The sequence below is a fragment of the Hypanus sabinus genome, chromosome 23 (assembly GCF_030144855.1).
Source record: "Hypanus sabinus isolate sHypSab1 chromosome 23, sHypSab1.hap1, whole genome shotgun sequence".
In the NCBI taxonomy this organism is placed as follows: Eukaryota; Metazoa; Chordata; class Chondrichthyes; order Myliobatiformes; family Dasyatidae; genus Hypanus; species Hypanus sabinus.
In genome coordinates, this window is record NC_082728.1 from 46390182 (window position 1) to 46412989 (window position 22808).

Genomic DNA, 22808 nt, shown 5'->3' on the forward strand with positions numbered 1-22808 from the left:
TTCCTGGCTCCGAGGTTCCAGTATCAAGTCCTGGCTCCAAGGTTCCAGTATCAAGTCCTGGCTCCGAGGTTCCATTATCAAGTCCTGACTCCGAGATAAAAATATCAAGTCCTAGCTCCGAGGTTCCAGTATCAATTCCTGGCTCCGAGGTTCCAGTATCAATTCCTGGCTCCGAGGTTCCAGTATCAAGTCCTGGCTCCAAGGTTCCAGTATCAAGTCCTGGCTCCGAGTTTCAAACATCAAGTCCTGGCTACGAGGTTCCAGTATCGAGTCTTGGCTCCGAGGTTCCAGTATCGAATTCTGGCTCCGATGTTCCAGTAGCAAGTCCTGGCTCCGAGGTTCCAGTATCAAGTCCAGGCTCTGAGGTTCCAGTATCAAGTCCTGGCTCCGAGGTTCCATTATCAAGTCCTGACTCCGAGGTAAAAATATCAAGTCCTAGCTCTGAGGTTCCAGTATCAATTCCTGGCTCCGAGGTTCCAGTATCAAGTCCTGGCTCCAAGGTTCCAGTATCAAGTCCTGGCTCCGAGTTTCAAACATCAAGTCCTGGCTACGAGGTTCCAGTATCGAGTCTTGGCTCCGAGGTTCCAGTATCGAATTCTGGCTCCGATGTTCCAGTAGCAAGTCCTGGCTCCGAGGTTCCAGTATCAAGTCCAGGCTCCGAGTTTCAAATATCAAGTCCTGGCTCTGAGGTTCAAATATCAAGTCCAGGCTCTGAGCTTCTAATCTCAAGCCCTGACTCCGAGGTTCCAGTATCAAGAACTGGCTCCGAGGTTCCAGTATCAAGTCCAGGCTCCGAGTTTCAAATATCAAGTCCTGGCTCTGAGGTTCAAATATCAATTCCTGGCTCCGAGGTTCCATTATCAAGTCCAGGCTCCGAGGTTCCATTATCCAGTCCTGACTCCGAGGTAAAATTATCATGTCCTAGCTCCGAGGTTCCAGTATCAAGTCCTGGCTCCGAGGTTCCAGTATCAAGTCCTGTCTCCGATGTTCCAGTATCAAGTCCTGACTCCGAGGTAAAAATATCACGTCCTAGCTCCGAGGTTCCAGTATCAAGTCCCGGCTCTGAGGTTCCAGTAACAAGTCCTGGCTCCGAGGTTCCAGTATCAAGTCCTGGCTCAGAGGTTCAGTATCAAATCCTGGCTCCGAGTTTCAACTATCAAGTCCTGGCTCTGAATTTCCAGTATAAAGTCCTGGCTCCGAGTTTCAAATATAATCTGTCCACGTATATATGCTTTAAAAGTGTCCCAAAGTATTCCGCAGGAAATTTCATCCGTGGAATTATTTGAAGAGAAGAAATCAATCTGTTCCTTCATAAATTTAATGAAATCCAGATCTTGCAGTAAGGTAGAGTCAAATTGTCATTGCTTAGTACTAGAAGCTGTATCCATTAATTTAATAGAAAGTTTCATTGGAGCATGATCAGAGATGGCTATAATGTCATAATTAGAACCAGTTACAGATGGAATAAAATAGGAGTCAATGAAAAAATAGTCAATTCTTGAGTAAGAATGACAAACATGTGAGAAAAATGAAAACTCTTTGTCCTTAGGATGCAGAAATCTCCAAATATCGAAAATTCCATTATCAGTCAAAAAAGAATTGACATAAGTGGCCGACTTATTTGGTAAAGTCTGAATGGATATAGATCTATCCGGCAAAGGATTTAAACAACAGTTGAAGTCACCACCCATTATTAACATGTATTCATTTAGATTAGGTAGAGAAGTAAATAAAGACTTAAAGAAATCAGGATAATCCACGTTTGGAGCATAAACATTAACTATAGCAACCTTCCTATTCAAAAGTAACCCAGTAATTAACAAAAATCTACCACTTGGATCTGAAATAATATCATGTTGAACAAATGTAATAGAGGAGTCAATAAAAATTGAAACTCCTTTTACTTTAGCATTCGAATTCGAATGGTACTGTTGACCCCTCCCAAACCTAAAAAAACGTTGACTATCCTCTTTCCTCTCATGAGTTTCTTGTACAAAAATAATATGTGCATTCAGTCTTTAGAATACTTTAAAAATCTTTTTCCATTTAATTGGATGGTTTAAGCCATTAATATTCCAAGAGACAAAATGAATGGTCTGAGTCATATTTCTAAAACCAACCCTTTGGTATATAAAGAGTTAACCAAAGTATGAACTCATGCACCCAGAAGAGGAACAAAAATAAGGGGAGGACCCGGAAATGACGACATGGCAGACATTTTAGTAGTTTGAAATCAGTGAAAAAACTAGAAAAACTAATAAAAAGAGCAATAGAATTAGAAAGGAACCCTCCGCCTACCAGCCACGGAAAAGAGACCCTCCTGAGTCTGGAGGAGGCCAGGAAAAAAAGAAATTGTGAGACTAAATCTACCCCCATGTCTCCAGAAGGCGACTTTAGATATATAAAGGAGAAAAAAAAATCCACACAAAATCCTAAAAAGTAGTTAACACTATACTAAAACAGACTTCTTAATATAATTGCTAGTAAGAAAACACAAAAATATAAACACTGGCAACTTATAAATCAGGTTAAAACCCGAAGAAATAAAAGTTAGGATGTGATAAGAAAGGCATTATAGGAAGAAGATGACAAAAAAATGGCGAAATTAAAAAAAAAGCAAGAAATATTCTAGAAAAGAAACCGCCATCTTAGTTAAACAAAAAAATAAAAAAGATATGTATCAAAACATTTTAAAAAATTCACCTTCAAAGGATTAATAATAATGGCCAAAAATAAAATATAATGGTTAAAGTAAGTAAATTAAAAAGATTAGTACGTCGATAAAGAAAACCTTTAATTGGAATATAAAATGTAAAATAAACCTACACCAATAGTCAGAAACAAAATCTGGTTTTGGAAACAAAAACTATCTTGTAACGATCAAAGCCATACATTTATTAGAGACGAGAATCCGAAGCAATAGAATAGTTCTCATCCAGAAAGCTTCAAGCATTAGATGTGGAGAGAAAAACATGTCGTGGTGCATTCAAGGCGAGTTTCTAAGTTTTGCAGGGTATAAAAATGCTGGTTTTAGGTTTTTCTCATAACATTCAGACATCAAAGGTTTAAAAATGAGCCGCACCTTCATCACTTCTGGGCTGAAATCCTCCACAAGCCGAAACTGGAATTCTCTCAATTTAACCATCCCTAAACGCCGAGCCAAACGAATAAGGTGCTCTTTAACAAGCAGATAATGAAATTGAACAATTACAACAGGTGGTTTAGATGAAGAACTTGGTGATCGGTGCATAATTCTTTGGGCACGATCAAGTAATGGAGGACTATCTGGGAATACAGAAGGGAACGCATCCTTTAAAAGTTGAGCAAAATACTTCAAGGAGTCACCTTGTTCGATACCTTCTGGGAGACCAAGTATGCGTAAGTTCTGTCTTCTAGATCAATTTTCAAAATCGACACTGTTGACTTTAAGTATTTCCAACTGTTTAATTGCCAAAGATAATTTCTGCTCCAGTTTCTCGATTTTCAAGTCTCGCTTCCGAGCGTCCTCTTGCAGAGTTGCGATTAGAGTTTGATGCTGTTTAACTTCATGATCAATCTTATCCAGAGAATCCTGGAAGGCCTTTAAATCTGCTTTGAAAGTTTGTCATTGTTCTTCAAATTTTTCATTCAAGAGCTCCAATATCATACCATAAATCAATTCAGTACGCTTCGGATCAGTCTTTTTTTTCTTTCCATTGCCATAGAATCTTTCCCAGAGTCTCTCCCTTTAGATCTTAAAGCCATTTCAGTACTTATTTTTTTCAAAATTCAGAGTACCCTCTTAAAGATTAGTCCAAAAAAGTAACAAGAATCTTCTGGTGTAGGTAAAAATAAGTTAAATAAGGGTGATCATAGGTTAAAAAAGTAAAGGTTATGGAGCGAATCTAAAACAGTACTCACTCCATGAGCATCTCCTGGTGACTCCTGAGCTCCCATCCTTGGTCACCCTGGAGCCACGTCTCTGTGATCCCAACTATATCATATTCATTAATAACTATGTGCACATTCGATTCATCCACCTTGTTACAAATGCTCCTTGCATTGACACACAAAGCCTTCAGGCTTGTTTTTACAACACTCCTAGCCCTTATACAAATATGTTGAAAAGTGGCTCTTTTTGCTTTTTGCCCTGGATTTGCCTGCCTGCCAGTTTTATTTTTCACCTTACTACTTTTTGCTTCTACCCTCATTTTACACCTCTCTGTCTCTCTGCACTTGTTCCCATCCCCCTGCCACATTAGTTTAAAGCCTCCTGAACAGCAGTAGCAAACGCTCCCCCTAGGACATTGGTTCCAGTCCAGCCCAGGTGCAGACAATCCTGTTTATACCTGTCCCACCTCTCCCAGAACTGGTTCCAATGCCCCAGAAATTTGAATCCCTCCCCCTTGCACTATTTTTCAAGCCACGTATTCATCTGAAATATCCTCCTATTTCTACTCTGACTAGCACATGGCACTGGTAGTAATCCAGAGATTATTACCTTTGTGGTCCTACTTTTTAGTTTATCTCCTAACTCCCTAAATTCACCTTGTAGGACCTCATCCCATGTTTTACCTATATCGTTGGTACCTATGTGCACCACGACCACTGGCTGTTCACCCTCCCACTTCAGAATGTCCTGCAGCCGCTCAGAGACATCCTTGACCCTTGCACCAGGGAGGCAACATACCATCCTGGAGTCTCGTTTGTGGCCACAGAAAAGCCTATCTATTCCCCTTACAATCGAATCCCCTATCACTATAGCTCTCCCACTCCTTTTCCTTCCCTCCTGTGCCGCAGAGCCATCCATGGTGCAATGAACTCGGCTGTTGCTGCCTTCCCCTGAAGAGACATCTCCCCCAACAATATCCAAAACAGTATATTTGTTTAGGAGGGAGATGACCTCAGGGGACTCCTGCACTACCTGCCTACTGCTATGCTGTCTAGTGGCCACCCATTCCCTTTCTGCCTGTGTAGCCTTTACCTGCAGTGTGGCCAACTCACTGAACGTGCTATTCACGACATTCTCAGCATCGCGGATGCTCCAGTATGAATCCAATTGCAGCTCCAGATGCTCAATGCGGTCTGCCAGAAGCTGCAGTTGGACACAATTCCTGCACACGTAGTCATCAGGGACACTGGAAGTATCCCTGATTTCCCACATGCTGCAGGATGAACAAACTATGGGGCCGATCTCAGCTGCCATGACCTACCCAATACTTGCCTCAACTTTTGAAACTTTCTCCTTTGAAAGGAACTTACCCGACCTTACCTCACTTGGAGTGAAGCTCATCCTCAGCCTCTTCTCGTCGAAGCCTCTCGAGTCAAATCCTCAAATCTCTACTCCTTCACTGGCCCGGTCACTCACTGGCCGCTCTGCTTGAGGTAACCCTCTATTTATTTGTTTGAGCTTTTCAAACTGCTTGGTCACCTGACCTCGATTGCCCAATCAGCTGCTTTCTGCTGAGTCTGAGCTATTCAAATCTTGATTGTCTAATCAATGGCTTTCTAATCAACTTCTGCACTCCAGTGAGTGCAGGCTCAGAGTTATCAAATGCTCCTCATACAGTAACACCTTTCATTTCTGGAATCATTCTTGTGAAACTCCTCTGGACCCTCTCCAATGCCAGTACATCTTTTCTTAGACAAGGAGCCCAAAACAGCTCATAATGCCCCAAGTGCCATCACTATTGCCCTATAAAACCTTAGCATTCCATTATTGCCTTTATATTCTAGTTCTGTCAAAATGAATGCAGACATTACATTTGCCATCCTTACCACCAATTGAACCTGCAAGTTAACCGGGACTCCCCAGTTCCTTTGCACTTCTGATTATTGACTTCAGCAGGAAGAAACCAGGGGTCCATGATCCAGTCTTTATCGAGGGCAGAGGTTCAGAGGGTCAGCAACTTAAAATTCTTTGGTGTCTTCACTCATGTGTCCTGGGTCTAGCACGTAAGTTGCATTATGAAGAAAGCACGGCACCCCCTACTTTCTTAGAAGTTTGCTAACGTTCAGCAGGCCATCTAAAAATTTTCAATCACCTATAGATGCGTGGTGAAGAGTAAATTGAATGGTTGCATTACAGCCTGGTATGTAAATAGCCTGTTCTTGAATGGGAAAGCCTACACAAAGTAATGCATACAGCCCGGTCCATCATGGCTGTTGAGCACAATGCATAAAATTCTGTCATAGGAAAGCAGCTTCCATCAAGTATTTCCACCATCCAGGTCATGCTCTCTTCTCACTGCTGCCATTGGGAAGGTACAGGATTCTCAGGACCTACACCACCAGGTTCAGGAACAGTTATTACTCTTCAGCCATCAGACTCTTGTACCAGAGGGGATAACTTCACTCAACTTCTCTCACCCCATCACTGAATTGCTCCCACAACCTATGGACGCACTTTCAAGGACTCTTCATCTCATGTTCTTGATATTTGTTGCTTATTTATTTTATTATTATTATTTTTATGTTTTCTGTTTTTTTCGTTTTGCATTTGCACAGTTTGTTATATTTTGCACATTTATTGTCTGTCTGCCCTGCTGTGTGTGGTCATTCATTGATTTGATTGTGATTCTATTTGTAATTACTGCAAATGTCTGCAAGAAAATGAACCTCAAGGTAGTATATAGTGATAAGAACATAAGAGATAGGAGCAGGAGTAGGCCAATCGGCCCCTCAAGCCTTATCCGACATTCAACAAGATCATGGCTGATCCAATCTTAACTCTAGTTGTCACCGAATCCCACAAGGCAACAGTGCCAACCAACAGGGCACCATGCCGCCCATTTTATTTTATTATTCATCCTGCCCAAATCCATGTGATCATCTGGGGGAAAAGAGACGATTTGCCAATTGAGGAGAAAAAATCTGGAAAATTCCTCTCCGACCCATCCAGGCTATCGAAAACTGGCCCAGGAAATCACATGGCTGATCTAAACCTAGCCTCATGTCCACCTACCTGCTTGTTCACCGTATCCCCTAATGCCATTTTTATCCAGGAAAATGTCTACCTCCGTTTTGAATTTATTGAGTGTAGTAGCTTCCACAGCTCTCTGGGGCAGTAAATTCCACAGCCCCACTACCCTCTGAGCGAAGAAATTTCTCCTCATCTCCGTCCTGGAACAGCATCCCCTTATTTTAAGATTATGCCCCCTAGTCCTAGTTTCACCCATCATTGGGAACATTCTCCCCGCATCCACCCGATCAAGCCCCTTCACAATCTTATATGTTTCAATAAGATCGCCTCTCGTTCTTCGGAACTCCAATGAGTAGAGTCCCAATCTACTCAACCTCTCATCATACATCGACCCACCCATCCCTGGAATTAACCTAGTGAACCTTCTCTGCACTGCCTCAAGAGCCAGTATGTCCTTTCTTAAATATGGACACCAGAACTGCACACAGTACTCCAGGTGTGGTCTCACCAATACCCGGTACAACTGCAGTAAGACCTCCCTGTTCTTATACTCCATCCCCCTAGCAATAAAAGCCAGCATTCCATTGGCCTTCTTGACCACCTGCTGCACTTGCATACTAACTTTTTGTGTTTCCTGCACCAGGACCCCCAGATCCCTTTACACAGAAGCATTTTCCAGTTTCTCTCCATTTAGATAATAACTTGCTCTATTATTTTTCCTGCCAAAGTGCAAGACCTCACACTTGTCAGTATTATATTTCATCTGCCAAATGTCTGCCCAATCACTCAGCCTATCTATGTCCCCCTGCAGGGTTTCAATGTCCTCCACACTCATTACACTCCCTCCCATCTTTGTGTCATCAGCAAACTTCGATACGTTGCACTTAGTCCCTTTCTCCAAATCATTAATATAGATTGTAAGGAGTTGGGGTCCCAACACCGACCCCTGCGGAACACCACTAGTCAGTCTGAGAATAAACCATTTATCCCAACTCTCTGTTTTCTGTTAGAAAGCCAATCCTCCACCCATGCCAGAATATTATCCCCAATCCCATGATATTTTACTTTAAGTGATAATCTTTGGTGTGGCACTTTGTCAAATGCCTTTTGGAAGTCCAAATACACCACATCCACTGGTTCCCCTTTATCTACCCTATATGTTATGTCCTCAAAGAACTCCAACAAATTTGTCAAACATGACTTCCCTTTTGTAAGGCCATGCTGACTTTGTCCTATTAAGCTATGTTTATCCAAATGCCCTGTTACTGTTTCCTTAATTATCAATTCCAACATTTTGCCAACCACAGATGTTAGGCTAACTGGCCTATAATTCCCAGCCTTCTGTCTATTGCCCTTTTTAAATAAAGGAGTTACATTAGCATTTTTCCAATCTGCCGGGACCATTGCCGAGTCCAGCGTATTTGAAAAATACACACACACAAACACACACACACACACACACACACACACAACTTGGGTAATAACTTTACTTTGCAAAGTGATTTCTGAATTTTCCCCATTTGAGAAAATAGTTCTTGCAAACTCCATGTTCTTTCTAGCCAAGTACATGACCATACAATATATTCCATCTGCCAATACTTTGCCCATTCTCCTAATCGTCTAAGTCCTTCTGCAAACTCCCTCCTTCCACATGACCTGCGCCTCCATCTATTTTCATATTGTCTGCATATTTGTCCGCAGGAATCCAAATTACTGACATTGTTGCAACTACGAGGCTGAGGATGAACCCAGAGCAGGACACAGGCGCGGAGAGAGAGTCGTGAGGCGTTAGCACCATCGTGAATGTGGAACTGGTATCCAGGAGAGTCTTTACACAGAGACAAGGTTTACATAAAGTATCCAGGAAATGATGCGGAGCTTAGAACAAACAGTCCTAAGGAATCAGGAAATGAGGTTTACTCACACTAGAGTCGACCAATGAACTGGCAAAGCCGGGCTGTGATGCCCAAGTTTTATCCTACATTTGCTAATGGGAACTAAGTGTGTTGTAATTAGCTGAACTAGGAACAATTAGAAATCAGGCAAGGGGATTAAGGCCCAATTAAAGAGGGAACGGGGAATTGCCAGACGGGACCACGACAGACATATAGCGTATAAAAAAATGGTCCCAACACAGACTCCTACAGAACACTGCCAGTCTCCAGCAGCCAACAATAGAAGGCTCCTCCCATTCTCACTCTTTGCCTCCGTCAGACAGCCAATCTTCTGTCCATGCTCGTATTGAGCAAGTGAGCAAAGAAGCAAAGTCTGTGATAGGCTGAAAAACGAAGTCAACCGGTGAATGAAATAATAGAGTACTTCACCATGAAACAGAAAAAAAATCTAATTGGATTTGCAGAAATTCACCTTGAAAAGTACCCACAGGGTTTTGATGTGAAAATTTAATCCGATTATATTATAAAGCAGCCTATTGCATGAAATGTCACAGTCAGACAGCAATACTCACATAGGAGGCCAGAAAAAAACTTGGGCGTGCTTTAGTAAGGCCATATTTCAAAAGGATTTTAAAAAATCTGAGTACATAAAAGGCAGCTGCTGCCACATCAATACTAAGTTGTGATTCTCAGGTCCAAATAGAACCATGCTGTTACAGTCTTACCTTTGTTGTAATGTTCAAAACTATGCTGTTCTTCTCATGGCCTCCAGACAACTCAGAGGAACATAGTTTAACTAATTCGTCCTACCAATTTATGATAAGATGGACTTTTGTTCTCACAATCTACATCATGGCTTTGCCTGCACTTTCTCTGCAAGTCTGTATTTGCATTTTGTTATTGATTTCCCCTTGTGCTACTGCGATGTAATTGATTGATGAAAAGGTCTGCATGGATGACATGAAAACAAATTTTTTTACTGTTACGTACCCCGTAACTAGGTCACTTACCAGCAAAGATAGAGAGGTCCATTGAAATCTGATGGTACTATTTTTAAAAGTCTTTATTTATAAAGGGGCACAAAAATAAGATTAATACAAACATTCAGATAATATACGTTGTCCCTACTCAATCTAAAAGCACGGGTCTAATAATAACCATCAATAAGAAACAGCTCGATCGTTTGTCTAGGGGATAATATATTGTCCGATGGAAATATAAAAGTCACTCAGTTCCTGCAGGCTTCAGCCTTTGGGGACCGTTGGGTTTTCACTTGTTGGAGAGAGAGAGATTTGTGAGAAAAGAAACTTGCCCGGGTCTTTTATGAAGCAAATCCATTGAATCGGGAAAGTTGGTTCCCCGTTGTTAGTTCAAGAACATCGGTTCTGTGGTACCCGCCACCGGCTCCCAATCAAGGGGAACCGAACACTCGTGGCTTCCTTCAAATGGGTTCCCGCTACTACAGGATCATTAGCGTTTCTTCTGGTGCGTCTAAAGGGGTTGTTCCCCCAGAACCCCTTTTATACTTCCTCACAGGGTCTCAGATGTCAATCAGGTTGGGATGAAGCAATCTCTCTCTCAACCAGCCCACTTTGCCCGAGGGCTTGCATGTAGCATAGTCCCCAATCCACAAGCGTGGTCTCCAGGAGACAATGGTCAATGTCGTGTTATTTTGCATCACCGGGGAACCAGGCATCTGGCACGTCTCTCTCCCTTTTCCTGGGTCTACTGACCCCCCCACTAGTGCTCTTGCGATTCTCACAAAGGAGGGGGCTGTGGACATAACATTACTGTACATTGGTACTTGTGAGAATCGTAAACAAATTTACCAAATAAATTCATCAGTTTAATTTCTTTCTGGGTTCCTTAAGGTTGTTGCAGACGGGAGGGGTAGTGGGGATAAGCTCCCATGACTTATTAAACTTCCCCAATGATGTGCAACTCAAGTGGCCTCTGACAATCTCGCCCTGCTCCTTGCCTTCATGTGTGGCTTAGCCACTGGAACTCTCACTTTGGCTAGCAACTTAATTTAGGGGGTGATAGCCCCCGGCCTGGCTAAGCTCTCGTTTGGGCAATGTGTCCCCTATTACAAATCAATACCCCGAAATAACAAACAGTACACAAACGTTTGAACTTTGTAATTCTTAATTTGACTATATGGTTAGTAAAGGAAACAAAAAAAAAGAAAAAGGGACCATTTTCATGAAACAGTCTAATGCACAAACATTGGAGCTCACTGATAAGCCAGTCGTCCACCATCAACCTCCTCCAATTGTTGCTAACCTTCATACCCTCGCTCTAAGTCCATTCCGTTAGGCGGTCTACTGACTCCCTCCATTTGCGTCCTGTCTCCTCATCTCTCTCCAGCAAAGGACGACGAAAAACTCTCTTCCAGACTCACAAGAAAGAACAACATTTCTCTCATTGGATTGTCCCCGCATTCCAAACCCCGTTATCTCTAGTCAAAACACTGCTGCTACAGAGAAACCATTACATTAGCAATGAATCCTTACAGCATGTTACACACTACATTTCCTGGTAGAACCATTTCTACTGACAGGAGAACGGGCAAAAGCAGGCTACTGATGCCATAAAACTAGTCGCTTCGGGCAGATGAGGCTCATCAGCCGTGGGCGGCAGCTCATCTAGTAGAAGGAAATCTCTGCTATCAAACCTCCGCTACCTTGCGGATATACCCACTCACGGGGAAGACATTGAGAGTAAACTCTAAGAGAAAACTGGAGCTGAAGTCAAACTGTATTGGTCTCTGCCGTTTCTTTGGGTTCATCAAATGTGTGGAAAGGGGAACTTGCTACATGGGCAACAGCTTGCTCTCCATATTATACTGCCCTGGTCTGCGTATCTAGACAGCGAGGACACAACATCCATGGTTGACCACTGGAGGCCCCATTCAATTTCTTTCCTGAAGAGTATTGTATGTTGTCATAGAATCAAACGCCACAGAAACAGCTCCTCAGCACAGCATCACCATGCCACAGTTTTTGTACTAATCTCCAGCAGTCAGCCCACATGCTTTTATTTCCTGGCATGCCTAATTGCTTCTTTAATGCTGTGAGAATCGTATCTACCTCTGTTACTTCCCAGATTGTGCCTTCTAAGTACCAACTACTCTCTGGGTGAAATATTTCTTCTTCAAATTGCATTTAATTCTGCCAGTCCTTCATGTAAGTATAGGCACCTCTGCAAGGGAAAATATTTTTGCTGCCTATCCTATTTACTATATGCCCCTCACTGTTTTTTGTGGCTCAGCATGCATGGCTCCAGCTTTCTCTACTCAAAGGAAGCAAAACCTAGCTTTCCCAGACTTCACTGATAACCAGTGGAATAGAATCCACTTGCCTGGATAAGTGCAGTTTTAACAGCATTCATGAAACTCCACACCATATAGGGCATAACAACGCATTTGACGGGCACCCCATCTGCAACCATTCACTCATACCAACACTGACACAGTTTGCACCAGCTGCAAGATGGACTTCAGCAATTCACCAAGACTCCTTGGACAGCACCTTCCAAACCTACAATCTCTACTAACTGGAAGGACAAGGGGAGGAAAAGCATTTTAACACCACTGTCCAGAGGTGGCTCCCCAAGTCACACATAAAATAAGTTTCAATAGGTACATTTAATGCCAGTCAAATGTACACAATATACATCCTGAAATTCTTTGCCTTTGTGAACATCCACAAAAACATCTACTTTTGTTGTGCCGCAAAGAATGAACGTTAGAACCCCAAATATGGAAATGTATCACCATTCCTTCACCATCAATGGATCTAACGTCATTGTGAATATACCCACACATCAAGACCTGCTCATTGCCCACTCAAGGGTGTGTGTGTGTGTGTGTGTGTGTGTGTGTGTGTGTGTGTGTGTGTGTGTGTGTGTGTGTGTGCACGCGCACGCCTTTAACTCCTGGTGGAGTCATCGGGGCGCCATCATGACAAGCTTTTTGCACCGATCTTTTTGGTGATTGCTCATCAAATGGCGTGTCTTGGGCATCTGAAACCTGGTGGAGCCCATCCCTCTCCAGGTTTACAAGGGGTCGTTAGGGTTAAGCAATAAGTGCTGGCTCAGCATGTGAAGTCCGCATCCCTTGAAATTAAAAAAAAAGTACTCTATCAGAGGCAACATATTCACCCAAAACTAAAAACACTCTTCTTATGATGTTCCCAACAGTTCTCCAACACACCTTTAACAGGATGATTATTTATTTACCCCCTCAAATTATTCCAGTATGTTAACATCGACTTCAATGTCTGCAATTGAAAGGATAATTGTCTTGATTCAACTAGTAAAGCTGAAACAGGGACGATCTTATTGCACCATAACACAACCCTAAAGCCTGTGCTTGAATCACATCCAAACATTTTCATACTGAAGATGAAGCTGATCCATTAGCCACACACCCATTATCAAGAACATATCTAATTAAACAAATATAAATAGTCAATGAAGATTTTCGTGTAGTACCCCAAGAATATCCACATAGGCACCTGAGAATATTTGGTGCTCCTTTACATTTATTGATTATTTGACTGTTATGATACTTACGTCAGTTTATTATCCATCCAAATGCCTATAAACCTTACCACTGACACTGATTTAAGTGTTTTACCACATCATTTCAAATCAAGTGCAGTTCTATTAATCCATTTTATAAAGCACATAATTTGTGTTGTAGCTACTGAAAGCTTAAATCCCCATCTATTTGCCCACTGTTTAACCTTATTAATCACTAATTGCAACCTATATACAGTAAAATTGCTATTTCTACCTTTAATTAAAAAAGCTCCGTCAAAAAGTGATTTACCATCCCAGTACCTTTCCCAGAGAAAATATCATTAATCATAATATTAAATAATAAAGGGCTATAAATATTGCCTTGTGGAGTTTCATTCTGTGTCTCATAGAAACCCAAATATACCTTGCATTGCCCATCCAAATAAAAAAACTCAGAAACAGATAATAGAATCTTCCCCTCCATAATTTAATCAAAAGTCCTTCCTTTCATAACAGATCATATGCTTTTTCAATATCAAAAAATACTGCTATTACAGCTTCTTTATTTACTTGTGCTTTCCTAATGTTGTCTTTCAAACATAAAACTGAATCCAATGTGATTCGACCCTTCCAATATCCACGCTGATAAAATGTGATATCACCTTTCCTTTCCAAAACGTAATTCAAATGCTCTATTACCATATGTTCCATAAGTTTACATAAATGAGACATTAATGATATTGGCCTACAACTAGAAGGATCTGATGGAGGGTTCCCAGGTTTTAAAATAGGCCCTACTACTGCCATTTTCCATCCAAGGAGGAAGATGGCCTAACCTCCAAATATGATTCAAAATTAATGCAAACATCTAATCAGCCAATCATGTAACAGCAACTCAGTGCATAAAAGCATGCAGGCATAGAAAAGATGTCCAATTGTCATTCAGACCAAACATAAGAATGGAGAAGAAAGGTGATTAAGTGACTTTGACTGTGGAATGCTTGTTGGTGCCAGATGGGGTGTTTTGAGTATCTTAGAAACTATTGATCTCTAGGGATTTTCATGCACAATAATCTTTCGCGTTTACAGAGAATAGTGCAAGGAACAAGAAACATCCAGTGAGTGGCAGTTCTGTGGGAAAAAAAAAATCCTTGTTAATGAGAGAGATCAGAGGGGAATGGTGAAATTGATTCAAGCTGACAGGAACTCAATAGTAACTCAACCTTGCATTACAACAGTGATATGCAGAAAAGCATCTCTAAATGCAAAACACGTCAAACTTTCAAGTGGATGGGCTACGACAACAGAACATCACCAATGTGCACTCAGTTGCCACTTTATTAGATACAGGAAGTACCTAATAAAGTGGACACTATGTGTATTTCAAGAACACAGCATTGCTCATTCAATTGTGAGATCGTATTTGATATCTGCAAAGAACGTAAAAAGGAGAGGTTATTATATTGTCAGAAAGCTGAGATATGTTAAATGAATGTACACATAAAAGATCAATTTAATTTGAAAATGTGTTGTGCTACGCATAATGATTCCTATTTGGTGAACCATTTACTATAATTGGAAAGAAATGTTTGAGAGGAGGGTTTCATCCAAAAGTTTTTAGGCATTGCCATCAGTCATAACATCTGAACTTCAAGCCTCTGTAAATGAATCAGAGGCTGACACTTCCAATGAAGCATGAAGAGAGAGCTAAGTTTCAGCTGAAGCTGATCTAATTGTGCTAAAAATCCTATGGTATTGGTCAGAAAGAACAGGGGAGGATTTCTGGCTGAGAATTCTTCTTAACATTACTCAGAAAAAGGTCAAATTGTCACCTCCTGCTGCTGTGTACGTGGAATTGTTCTGCACAAAATGGCTACTACAATAGCATCGCTGGCAATAATTATTGCACTACGAAATAATTAAATGCACGTGAAGCTCTTGAGTTATTTCCAGGAGCGACCAAGCATATAAGAACTGGGAGGATTTCAATCATTCATTAACACTTTATATCTTCAGCCAATCTTTCAGGAAATCAACCATGTCAGAAATTAATTAAAAATAACATTTAAAAAAAGGCATATTCATACAATAATTTCATTATGCCTATTGAGTAAAAGTCACCTGATAACCCTGATAATCTGCTGAAGGCAGCATTATAATTTTGTTACATGGTATTGTTTTTTAGAGCTGAACTTATTATTACTAACAAAGCATCTGTTTTATTCAATAATAAATTATCTCCTGAATAATGGGTCTGATATTATTTCGCTCTTTCTGTTGTGTTCACTGGTATGCTTGCTGGGATTACTAGAGAGTAAAGTGCATACAGCATATGGTTTCAGTATGTTTGTCTGGGGGTTTCTGAAAGGTAATGAACTGCACTAAATCAGGAGATAAATGATCAATCTCTAACAAAAGTAAACAATTTCAAACATTGAGGAATTTAACGAATGCCAGAAGATCTCCTTTTACTTGCTATGGGTGAATACATGGTGCTCTAAAATTACTCTAAGATTATCCCATATGTTGTATTTTGTCCATATTTCTGAAGGAACCAATAGATAATACATTGTATCAGGTGGTATGTTTAAAATTAAAGTATGTTTGTAATTTATATTTAGTTCCACTCTGCTCTGGACTCTGCACAATTGTCCTTCAGATGGGAAGTGAATCCTGCTCCTAAGCCACACCCCCGACTACCCCAAATGCCAGCCAGGCACCAGGAATAACTGTTGTGACTGCTGCAGTTGGTACAACCTTCCTTGCTTGAATGGGACCTCTAATCTTGATTGAAAAAGTGCTTTGTTTTCTTTATTTTGACATATCTTAGATCTTTATAATTAATTTCTTGAATGTTTACATATTTTGTTCTTTTTGTATGTTTTAAGTTTCTTTTATTCAAATCTACTTCAACTGTTTCCTGAGTTGCAAAAACCCAGTCAGTTCAGATAGGCAATGCCACCTCCTCCACAATCTCCATCAGCACAGGGACACTGCAATGTTGTTGCTCTTCTCGCAGCGACTGTGAGGCTAAGCACAGCTCAATGCCGTATTCAAGTTTGCTGATGACACCACTGTATTGACTGACTCAAGAAGGAGATTGAAAATCTGGCTGAATGGTGCCACAACAATAACTACTTACTCAATGTCAGCAAGATCAAGGAGCTGATTATTGACTACAGGAGGAGAGAAGCAGGTCATGAGCCAGTTCTTATCAGGAAATCGGAAATGGAGAGGGTCAGCATCTTTAAAATACTTTGTTATCATTTCAGAGGACTGTGCCTTGGACCCAGTATTTAAGTGCAACTATGAAGAGAGCACGGCAGTACCTCTACTTCCTTAGAAGTTTGTAAGGATTCAGCATGGCATCTAAAATGTTGACAGAGTACTATAGTTATGCACTGAAGAGTGTATTGACTGGCTGCATCACAGCCTAGTATGGAAATACTATGCCTTTGAATGGAGAATCCTACAAAAAATAGTGGATACGACCCAGTCCATCACAGGTAAAGCTCTCACCACCATTGAGCACATCTACACAAATCTTTGTTGCTGGAAAGCAGCATCCATCATCAAGGACCCCTGTCATCTAGTTCATTTTCTCTTCTTGTTGCTGCCATTAGGAAGGAGGTACTGGAGCCTCAGGATCCACACCACCAGATTCAGGAACAGTTATTACCCCTCAACCATCAGGCTCTTGAACTGGAGGGGATAACTTCACTCACATTCACTCACCACGTCACTATGGGTGATGTGTTCAAACAACTTATGGGCTCACTTTCAACAACTCTTCATCTAATCTTCTCAATATTCATTGCTTATTTATTTATTATTATTTATATTTTTAACTTGTATTTTCACAGTTTGCTGTCTTTCACAGTGTTTGTCTCTCCTGTTAAGTGTGGTCTTTCATTAACTCTATCATGGTTATTGAATTTATTGAGCATACCTGCAAAATAGGGATAGTATATGGAGGTGTATATGTACTTTAATAATAAATTTACTTTGAACTGTTATAAAATGCCTTTGCTAATCAGAAATATAGCAAAAAAAAGGAATGTAGAAATCTTGGTTAGTTGTCAAAAGGCCATCAGAGAGGTCTAGTGTGGTCGCTGAGGCCTGGTCACATTTGATACCTGCTTTGCCATCTGATAGAACAAGGATATCCAGGACTTAATTAGTCCCACCGAGCAATTATCGAGAAGCACAGGCATCAGCTGTTGGTGTCAGACCATACTGAGATTGATCCAACAACTAAAGATGGTGGATAACAGTTAATTTATAATTTCAGGTTTTCATCAGTATCTGTCCTTTCTCTTGAAGCAATATGAAAACAGGCCCTTCAGCCCGAGTTATCTGCACCAACCATCAAGTACTATTTACAGTTACCTTACATGCATTAATCCCATTTTGTTCTCCTACGTCCCCTTTAACTCCCAAGATTCTACAACTCATTCACATATTAGGGACAATTTGCAGTGGTCAGTTGGCTATTGAAATGTGGGAGGAAAGCAGAATATTCAGAGAAAGCTCTTCCAGTCACAGGGAGAACATGGAAACTCTACAAATTCCACACTGGCAGCACTGGTGAACATGGCTGAACCACAGTCACAGAAGCGGGAAGATCGCACCTCTATCAGCTATGGCATCTGTAGCCTCTCCATTAATTAACCATTCCTGTGCTGATGCAAGATCACAACCCATCTATTTACCTTCTCAGGAGGAGCAAGGCTGACTGAGTTCCTCCTGCAGTTTGGCATTTTGCAGCCCCTTCTGAATCAATCAATCCATCTTGGCAGGCAAGCTTTTTTATCAACTTGGCAGCAGTAGTGGCAAAACCAAAACAATTGGCACCACTGGTGGCTCCGTGGATTTGTTATACTTTCATGATACACCCTCACTCTTATAATGATCGTTCGAAAATTTGAGTATATGGATTTCAATTCTTTATTAGCAAACGTACAATCCTAAAGTGATGAAATTTAAGTGTACCCAAGTGTAAGCAAAGTGTAACTGAGTATTACTGAGAATTGTTGAGTGTTAGCAAAAGGTACAACATCTGCTGATTCAAAGCTACAACCTGCCTAGAACAAAACATGAAGATGTGACTTATTCCTCTCACTTTTATCATGGTCTCATTCATGTGACTAGTTACTATAATAAACATATAACACCAATTACAATGAGATAGAGAACAGATGCATGTCTCCTACAGTAATGATTCTTGAATAGCAACCTTTAATTGTCAAAAGTATCCAAAGAATCAAACTCATTCTGTTGATCAGGTCTGAGAGGAAGGCCAGTTATATCCACCCACATCTTTTCTATGAAGTTACCAAGGTATTAGCTCAGATGGTTAGTCAGGCAGAAAGAAAAATACTAACCTAGAAAAGTAAATAGTTCTCCACTGCTAAATTGGCACATAATTACAGTTCACATAATTACTGTTCTCTCTCATTATTAGTACACCATAGCTATTTGGATAAGGGAGAAATTTGATTACAACTCTTTATATATCTGAACTTCAGGCTAAAATAGTGGGAGAATTTCTCCATTTGGTCTCAAATGACTGAAATACACATTTTTATGCAAATCATTGTAAACATGAATACACATTTGAAGCATGTACATCCAATTCTGAGCACATGGTGGTCTTATTAAGTCTGTGGATTATACTGACATTGATTAAACATTGAATACTCCTGAACTATGATGCATGCAGGATCTACAACTTTAGTCTTAGAAATTGGAGAAGGGAAAATCAAAAGTCTGTGTGCCACAATGTATGAACTTGCCACTGAGAAAGACAATGTGCAGTGCAATCCATTACTGCTATCGTAAAGCCTGTGATATAGCAAAATACAAGCTTATTCTTCTTAAGCAAAGCTTGAGTTCAACTGCAACCTAACCGATTCTCCATCTTTTGACAACCTGTCAGTCAATCACAGTTGCCAGGCAGCAAAGATCACTGTGCTGTCTTTACGACAGTTATTTAGTTTATAATATTTTCGCTTAGTAATTCATTCAATAGTATTTTCTAGTTAGAATTAGAAGTGTTTAAAGTATATTCATTGCATGTAAAATATATCGGCATGCGATGACGTCACATCCGGTTTCGCCGCGTCTTGTGGGAAAACACCGGTTTGAAATTAGCGCGAGGGTGGGGGCTTTCCACGAGGCTCACCTGAGCACAAGCAGTTTGCAGGCATGAGAAATCACAGTGAGAGCAACGCTGTAAGTTAATAGATAATCGATATATTGAACTAAGATGTTAATGCTGATCCTGTTAGAAGTAACGACGGTAGATAATGTTTATGCTTTCGTTAGTTAAAGAGTCGCGGATAGTTTGCATGGAAGTGTATTTAAAGTAGTCAATGGAGCAGGTAAACTCTCCCTGTATACTGCACCTTAGTGTAATGTAGTTATAGTCACCTTTGCAAGTATTTACACTTGAAATGTGATATTAAGGAAGGAACAAATACTGTATCAATCTTGTATTGTTTTATCAACAGTTTTCACCATATGTTAATGTGAAGAGTGAACAGTAAATGGTTAATCTTACTGCGATCTGGTTTGCATTGGCTGTGGTTTATCCGGACGTTAAATTCGGCGTTTCGTTACACCCGAAGGAGAACGTTACAATCACTGCTTCAATAGATGTATGTGATTTTACGCAGGAATCAAAAAATATACAAATATGGTTTTGCTTTCATGTTTCTTAATCTCATCCATGTATAATCTAGTTCTTTAGCTCAGCTGTAATATGTCACTCCTAACTTGAACTGGTTGAAATAGGGACTGAATGACAAATTGTGGAAATTTCATATACTCAGTGAGCACCTAGTGAGAGGTGGAATCAAAATTAATAGTTAATGATGTTTAATAATCTATGTTGAGAACTCAAAAAACTTTTTATGTTAAATAGTTTCCAAGGTCATATGTAAAGGGATTGTAATCATTGTGACCAATACACACAAGTGCTGAAGGAAACTCAGCAGGCCAGACAGCATCAATGGAAAAGTGTAAACAGTCAATGTTTCGGGCCAAAGTGTCAACTGTTTACTCTTTTCCATAGATACTGCCTAGCCAGCTGAGTTTCACCAGTATTTTTCCGTGTTGTTTGGACTCTCAGCATCTGCAGATCTTCTCTCATTGACAATCATTGTAAGCTTTATGTTTCATTACAGACAGACAGACAGACTTTACCGATCCCGAGGGAAACTGGGTTTTGTTGCAGTTGCACCAACCAATAATAGTGTAGAAATATAGCAAAATAAAACCATAAATAATTAAATAATAATGTTAATCATGCCAAGTAGGAATAAGTCCAGGACCAGCCTATTGGCTCAGGGTGTCTGACACTCCGAGGGAGGAGTTGTAAAGTTTGATGGCCACAGGTAGGAATGACTTCCTATGACGCTCAGTGTTACATCTCAGTGGAATGAGTCTCTGGCTGAATGTACTCCTGTGCCTAACCAGCACATTATGGAGTGGATGGGAGTCATTGTCCAAAATGTCATGCAACTTGGACAGCATCCTCTTTTTAGACACCACCGTCAGAGAGTCCAGTCCCACCCCCACAGCATCACTGGCCTTAGGAGTGAGTTTGTTGATTCTGTTGGTGTCTGCTACCTTCAGCCTGCTGTCCCAACTCACAGCAGCAAACATGATAGCACTGGCCACCACAGCCCCATAGAACATCCTCAGCATCGTACAGCAGACCATGAGAGCTTCTAGGGAAAGACCAAGTTATCTAGGCATCAGAAAGTAGCAGGAATTGAATAAGTTCTAGAATATTATATCAGATTCCCCAGGGGAATTTCTGGATGGAAGGCAGTAGCCTGGTCCTGCCAGAACAACAAATAGTTCTGCTACGCTGCTCCTCCAGAGATTCCAGTCTGATCCTCAGCTCTGGTGCTGTTTATGTGGTGCTTGTCTCTTTTCTTCTCCATGTGACCATGTGGAGTTCCTTCTGGTGTACCAGTTTCCTACCACACCCCAAAGATATGCAAGTTGGTAGGTCAACTAGGCAATATAAATATCACATAGGTAGCAGAAGAATCAAGGAGGAGTGACATTTATAGGAGAGGGAGTAGACTCTGGGGAAATAAGAGGGGGAATGAGACTGATGGGACTGCATAGATCCGAGGATCCCAGAAGACCGTAGAGTAAAGACCATTTGGCCCATTGAGTCTGCTCTAGCATTCAATAATGGCTGGGTTTATTTTTCACTAACATTTTCTTTTCCACATACACTCAGCAGCCACTATATAGGTACACCTCTACACCTATTCTTTAATGCAAATAGCTAATTGGCCAATCAGGTGGCAGCAACTCAATGCACAAAAGCATGCAGACATGGTCAGAACTTTCAGTTGTTGTTCAGACCAAACATCAGAATAGTGACAAATTGTCATCTAAGTGACTTTGACCATGGGATAATTATGGTGCCAGATGGGGAGATCTAAGTATCTCAGAAACTGGGATTTTCACACCTAGTAGACTTTAGAGATGACAGAGAATGGTATGAAAAACAAAAAAACATTCAGTGAACTGCAGTTCTGTGGGTGAAAACACCTTAATAATGAGGCAAATCGGAGGAGAATGGCCAGACTGGTTCAAGCTGACAGAAATGTGACTGTAACTCAAATAGCCATGCTTTACAACAGTGGTGTGCAGAAGATCATGTCTGAATGCATAATGTGTCAAATCTAGAAGTGGATGGGTTACAGCAGCATAAAATCACTGGCCAGTTTATTAAGTACAGGACGTACCTAATAAGTGGTCACTAAGTGTCAGCCTTAACCCTTTTATCAATCAAGAACTTATCATTCTTTGCCATAAGTGCACCCAAAGACTTGGCTCTCATAGCCCTCTGTGTCAAAGAAATACACAGATTCACAATCACTCTGCTCAAATTCTTTCTCAGCTCAGTTTCAAAGTTAAGTATTGGTATTGGCTTATTATTGACACATCTATGAAAAGCTGTCTTGCATACTGCTCATATAGATTCAATCACTACAGAGTGCATTGAGTTAGAATAAGATAAAACAATAACAGTTTAAAAACACAATAAATTGTATACACGAGAAATTCTGCAGATGCTGGAGATCCAAAACAACATACACAAAATGTTGGAGGAGCTCAGCAGGTCACTGAGCCGATGTTTCAGGCAGTGACCCTTCTTTAGGATAAATTGCAAAATTTTATCAAGGTGGATTGTGAGTCCAAGAGTCCATCTTAATGTGCGTATAAGAAGTCTGCTCAACTCTAGGATTGTGGCAGTCCTTGAGCCTGGTGCTATGTGCTTTCAGGCTTTTGTATCTCCTGCCTGAAGGGAGAGAGAATAACATTGAATTCCTGTAGTGGTAGGGTCTTTGATGAAGACTGGCTGCTTTACTGAATTATCAAAAAGTATAAACAGAGTTCATAGAGGGGAAGCTGGTTTCTGTGATGTACTGATCTGCGTCCACAACTCTCTTCAGCTT